The sequence below is a fragment of the Monopterus albus genome, unplaced genomic scaffold, assembly GCF_001952655.1.
Source record: "Monopterus albus unplaced genomic scaffold, M_albus_1.0 scaffold121.1, whole genome shotgun sequence".
In the NCBI taxonomy this organism is placed as follows: Eukaryota; Metazoa; Chordata; class Actinopteri; order Synbranchiformes; family Synbranchidae; genus Monopterus; species Monopterus albus.
Window position 1 is genome coordinate 510,911 of NW_018128001.1, and position 6,311 is coordinate 517,221.

The window sequence follows — 6,311 nt, forward strand, 5'->3', positions numbered from 1 at the left end:
GTGTCCTCACAAAGACTCTGTTGTGCTTTGTCTCTGTGTCGTTGCTGTGTAAAAGTGTCTTCCTCCTCATCCTGACTGATGGAACACTACTGTCACACTTACTCCTGTTAGTTTGCACTATTGGTTACTTTCTGTTTACGTGTCAGCATCACGCCCAGCACTGGGGCCATGATCATCACTGCACTTGTCTGCTATGTGTTTATACACTACATGTACTGTAGCACTCTGATGGTGTTGTCACTGCACATCATCTGATTCATTGGTTTGAGATTATTTTTACTGGCAGAAATAAAGTTACATATGTCGCTGTGATTCTTTTTCCTCCTTTGAGCAGCGAGCAGCTGCAGAGCAACTTTCCCCCGGGATAAATAAATTGGAATGACGTCTTTCTGAATGAAATAACTTCCTAAATTTAATCCCAAGTTAAAAACGTGTCAGAATGTTAAATAAGCAAACACAGATTGTCTTTATCAGATTAAGATACAACCACCTGTCAGATTGACTAGAGACAACGCTGCACTCTAGCTTCACTCTGTCCACTGTGAGACAAAGTAATCATTTGTAATTTATACAAGTCCGTCCTCAAGGTCCCTGCTACCAGCCGTGGTCCAACATGACGTCTTGTATTTGTGAAAGCTTGTGTTGTTGCTGCTCTCTCAGTCACTCAGGATGTGATATAAAGAAGCGGGTAGTTAAGAGGAATGTTTAACAGTCACCACGGCGACCAGATGAGAGAAGGCCGCCACCTACTGACACTTACCAGGACACCAACGGTCGCTCCACACTTTGGTCCAGACCAAAATAGCTCAACAGCTACTGGGTGGACTGTGGAGATATTCTGTGCAGACATTCGCTTTCGTCGGAGGATGAATCCTCTGGACTTTGGTGACCCTTCTCACTTTTCTTCCCTTGAGGGTAATATTTGTGGTTTTAACTGAACTAATGGATATGAATTGGGATTCATACCCTCTTGATCTAATACCTTTGTTGATCCTCGGACTTCAGGTCAACACTTACAGCATGTTAATTACCAGAACCAAATCACGTCAGGTGGTTTGTAAACACTAACTCCTCACTGTGACAGTTCACAAGTCTCTGCCTTATTTTAAACCTTCACTCTCTCCTCCTGTTTTTTTTAGCTCCACCTTGTTGCTGAATCTCTGACCTGGAAACTGTATCTGTCTCCGTCTCTTCATCTGTGACAGGAATGTGATCTGATAAACAAGGAGGAAGTGAAAGGCGGCAAGAGGAAGGAGTCAAAGAAAACCAAGTGTCAGGCATCTGAGATTATTCATAAGAAATTAACTTAGATTCACGGGGGTGTCCCTGTTAACTCACCAAATCCAGTGTGAAGTCTGTGGCCTGTGCACCTGGCACGCCCAAGCCTCAGCACATGGAGCAGTGATGTATTTGCATAGTCAATACCAGTTGAAAAGTGAGCAAATATAAAAGATAATGGCTTAAATCATGGGATGCATTCAACAAACAAACACTGGCCCTCTCAAAGAAACACCATGTACATGTTTGACTGTCTGAACATCTGAGCGCACATGACCGTGCTCATGGCTCCTCCAGCAGCCTCGTCACTCCTCAGAGCAGATGTAAGAGACCTGGGACGTCCTCAGTAAGGGAACCTCTAGTATGTGCAGGCATTGAGTGAATAAACTGATTTCAGACTTTTTAGAGCAACATTTACTTCAATACAAAACATTTGTTCAATGTACCTTTTCTATTTGTGTCAATAACGACGTTTATCTTCTGTTTTTGGTTTGTTGTTTTTTGTCTGGAAGTGATCTTTGAATGTCACCCACTGTCTCCCAGCTCTACACTCAGGACACCCCCCACAGAGAATACATACATGGGTATGGCGTGCTCACTGCAGCCGTGAAGCAAACCAGGTACACACTCCTGTTCTTCGACACTCAAGTGCCTGGAGTTCGCTCGTCTGTGCACATTTGACAAAATGTAGTTTTGGGATTAAGATGAACTGGATGCTTCTGGAAGTTGAAATGAACATGCAGAAATAAAAGCAAAGAAGGGCGTTCAGTAGAGAGCAGGTGAGCCGGCCGCTCCTCACTGGACCTGAAGGAATCAGGTACAGAGAGTGAACACTGTGTGTTTACTGTGGGAATAATGTGAAGCAGACCTTTGTGATCTGTCCCCTTTCATCTCTCACTGTGTTCTTCACACACAGCCTGAAATAACCACCGACACTCAAATGAACAAACACTTCTTTTTTCATTTGCTGTTTAATGAATGTGTTGTGAATTTTGTGATTATGAAACGTGTCCACGCTCATCTCTACCTCATGGCCATCATTGCTATGTCGACACAAAGAAACCTTCTGGTACGTGTTGTTCTGTCTGATCAGGTGGAAAACAACAGGTTAGATTCATGCCTGGAACATAAAGACACTTCAACTAAGGTACAGATTAACCAGTCGACTCTCAGGATAAACACTGAGTGACCTTTAAAGTGAGTCATCCAAAGAATTGTTAAAAAACAAATACTGATATAAACCTCCTGGTTATCTAGGACTTTGTTCACCAAGGTGGCAGCACTTTTACAGACTGGATAAACCCCATATGTTAGCAACAGCAAGGTATCTAAAATCCCTCTGACCTGTCCATCATTTGAAACAAAAGCTCTCTGGAGAGTAGTTCCAGAGGTTGGATACAAGTGTAGCAGGGTAAAAGCAGTTGTATCATGGTCAGAGAGCACGTTCACAGTGAAAGTGTTCAGATGGAGACGGGTCCAGAGGAGGCATGTTTACCTCAGCGCCTCAACCGGAGTGCGAGCAGTGAGTTGGGCCACATTAACAGACATTTGATTTGATTCAGATCAGCTTCAGGTCTACTCTAGTCCACGACAGAGGTAATGCAACTGAAGCTGTTTGATCACGGTCAAAAACACCAGAAGAAGAACACCGTCTCCACTGTGCCCAGCGATCTGTAGACTGGGGGTAGGCGCAGAGGCTCCTGCAGTTTACAGCTGCAGCTGAATAATATCACAAACTAAAATACCATAATTTTCTTGTTGTTTCACTTCTCTCACAGTTTTTTCAATGGCTTACACACTAAAATGACCCACTTGGCACAATTAAACAACCTAGCTCGGTCTGGTTATCACAGTGTCCTCCACGGCTGGACAGCGGGGGAACAAGTGCCTCTAGTGTCGTCATTTTGTCCACCCTGGCTTCACACTTCAGTAAATGAGACAGCGAGCTGCCTCAGCTGCAGGATGTTTCTTGAAAGCTGCAGAGGGTGTGAAGTACCTTGAAGACACTCTGTGGTTTCTGTGTGGTCTCATGCTGCGTCTGAGATCTGACAGTAAGTCTGTTTGTGAGTTTACTGTTAAAGGCTTGATGCTGTATGAAAAAAAACAACAGAGAAGTCCTGAGTTTTTCTTATCGGTGAGGTTTGAGTGACTCTGGAGTTCCCCCTCATCTTCACACTGACAGACACGGAGCTGCAGGAGGACCTCAGTCAGCAGACCTCAGAGTCTCTGAGTTTACAGTAAGGCATGAAAACAGCTGCACAGAGCTTTCTGAGGCGGGACTTGGGATGTGGTTTACTGTGAAATGTATACAAGCTGTAAGTAGGCAAGTTTATTTTTAATTCTTTATTCTTGTCATAACACAAATTAGGCAGCAGTGGATACATGTGATATTTACACAAACATACAGTAAAATGTTTTAAACTTTCTGTCTATTTTTTGATACATGCATGTCACATGGAAGTATTTCAACAGTCAAGTAAAGGTGTATTTCACTTAATTAGTTTTGGCCAGAGAGATATTTTGATAAACTTCCAAATATTTTTAGTTTATCTCATTTTTTACATTTTACACCATAGCACCTTCTGTGTTTTGGCTTTTTAAATCAACTTTGTACATAAAACTGCCCTTTCCTGAACTAAAAGTCAGGTTCAGTCATTGTACGTTGCTGCTGTGTTGCCTCCTACATCACATCCATAATTTCCCCCAGTTTCCCAAGCGTACAGAGTTGTTCATGGAGTTTGTCACACCTGTGATTTTGATTTCTTACTTCTTAATTGGGGCCTAATCTTGCTCTAGGTTTTGGAACTACAGGTTCCATAATCCTTTGGGGGACGTAAACAGGAAGTTTGCCATTTATTCAGTGGAACGATGCTGTGGGCTTCGTCTTGAGCCCCATGTTTTTATAACTAGTTTTTTGTTTTCTTTTGCAAGTTGGCATAATTAAGAGTTTGCCGAATTAGATGTTAGCAGTTCATGTCTCTGATGTACTGATCGTGGCTACATCTGTCACTATTTCACTTAGACACAGAAGAAACCTTAAAAATCTGGTGATTCTCAGGCAAGTTCTGCTAAACAGATCTGAATCATTTGAATTTATTTTTGGTGAACCTTAAATGGAACCAAATCTCTGCATTATGTTACGTTAACATGAAACTCTTTGCATCCCATCTCACTCCGTTAATATTTTAGAAGACATAAACACCACAAGTGAAACTGTAAGTTGGAACTGGACACTGCAGGGCGTCCAGTGTAGGACATGGAGGGAGCTCCAGTCCTGTGGCTGTTGTTTTGACTTTCTCCCCAGAGCCCTGCGTTTGTGGTCCTTGTTAGATGTCGTCCACAACCACAGCAGCTTTCTGCCGTAACCTTTCTGCAGTCAGATTTTAGTGTGCACCATCAGTTCTTGTCCCGAGCTGCTATTTTAAACTCCTGCATTAAATAATATCTGTAACCGTTCCAAATTCTCAGTCGGTTTTTACCAGCTACCAGCTCTTCATCCACAGCTGCAACCAGCAGAGCCTGGTGAACCCTGTTGTTTTATTGGTCGTCAGGTCAGTCAGTCAGTCGACCACGTCAGACTGAAACGTCTCAGCATCTATTAGATGAAGTTTTGTACAGACATTCATGAGCCCAGAGGATGACTGACTGCTCATCTAGCACCAAAGAGAGCGGTCATCATGAGCTGAAAGGTGCTGTAAAGCTCTGAGCTCCAGAGCCAAGGGATCCTCCTCTGTGGGTTCATCGCCACTAGTCGCACTCTCACATTTGATTATTATTAAAAACCAATTACAGCCACTTTAAGCTGATAAGACAGTGGGAAAGGCAGGAACACATGCAGCTCATTGTTGCTGTCACTTTTGACTTTGAGCAACAGTTTTGAAACACATTGTTTAAATTAGGTTTGAACTCTGCAACACATGGGTGTTGATCAGAAACAGACACCTCGGTCTGAAACGTGAGGCACAGCTTTGAAGTGACTGACTGGATACTTCATGGTTATGCCCAAAGGAATGGCTGTGACTTTTTAGCGTGAGACCACTATTATAAATGTATTTTAGGTCTGATGTTAGCTGTCAGATATTGGTCGCTCTTTGAACATCTGCCTCCTGATGTCTTGTTGTTCATAAGAGGCTCGATACAGTTTGTTGATCCCATACTGTATTAACGTGCCTGTTTGGCAGGATCTAGTCAAATTTAAGGAGCGTGTTCATTAGATGTAAGTTACGAACCATTTCAGTGGTACTCCTGACAGAAAGTCCTATTTTCTTTCTTCAGACACATTAACAGAATAATGCTTAATGAACTTCCTACATTATCTGTTCAGTTAATGAAGCAGGGATGACTAGATCATTGAGAAACACACAGAATGAGGCTGACGTGCAGCAGAAACAGAATAAAGACAAGCAGAGACTGAGCAAACACAGCATCCTCAGTGAGAGCAGCTGTGTGTCCACTCCACGTTTCCTTTACGCTGGTCCAGAACAGGTCTGACTGCTTTAGTCTTTCACTGTTTGTCTCATGATGGACAGATTATTTTTTCATCCCGGAGGACTAAGGAAGAAGAGACACACCCTGCTGAATCATTAAAGGTCATGCAGTGCTGTGAGACAGGCAGAAAGAAGTGGTGAAGGAAGTGTCGCCTCCTGCTGGCGGCTGCAGGCCACTGCTAGAAGAAGTACTGAGGCTACTTCAGTAAAAGTACAAACACCTCAAAATTATACTTAACTACAGCTTCTCGATTTACATGCATGAGGTGTTCAGATTAGGAACACATCTGAATATACTGAATAAAGTAAAGATTTTATCAAAATGCATGTATTTGTAACAAGTATAATTCAGTTCAATTCAATTTTATTTGTATTGCGTTGAATCACAACAGCAGTCGTCTCAGGACACTTTACAAAAAAAAGTCTAGACCTTATCATTATTATTATTATTATTATTATTATTATTACATAGGGAAAACCCAACAAATCCCCCTTGAGCAAGCACTTGGCGACAGTGGGGAGGCAAAACTCCCTTTAACGAAAGAA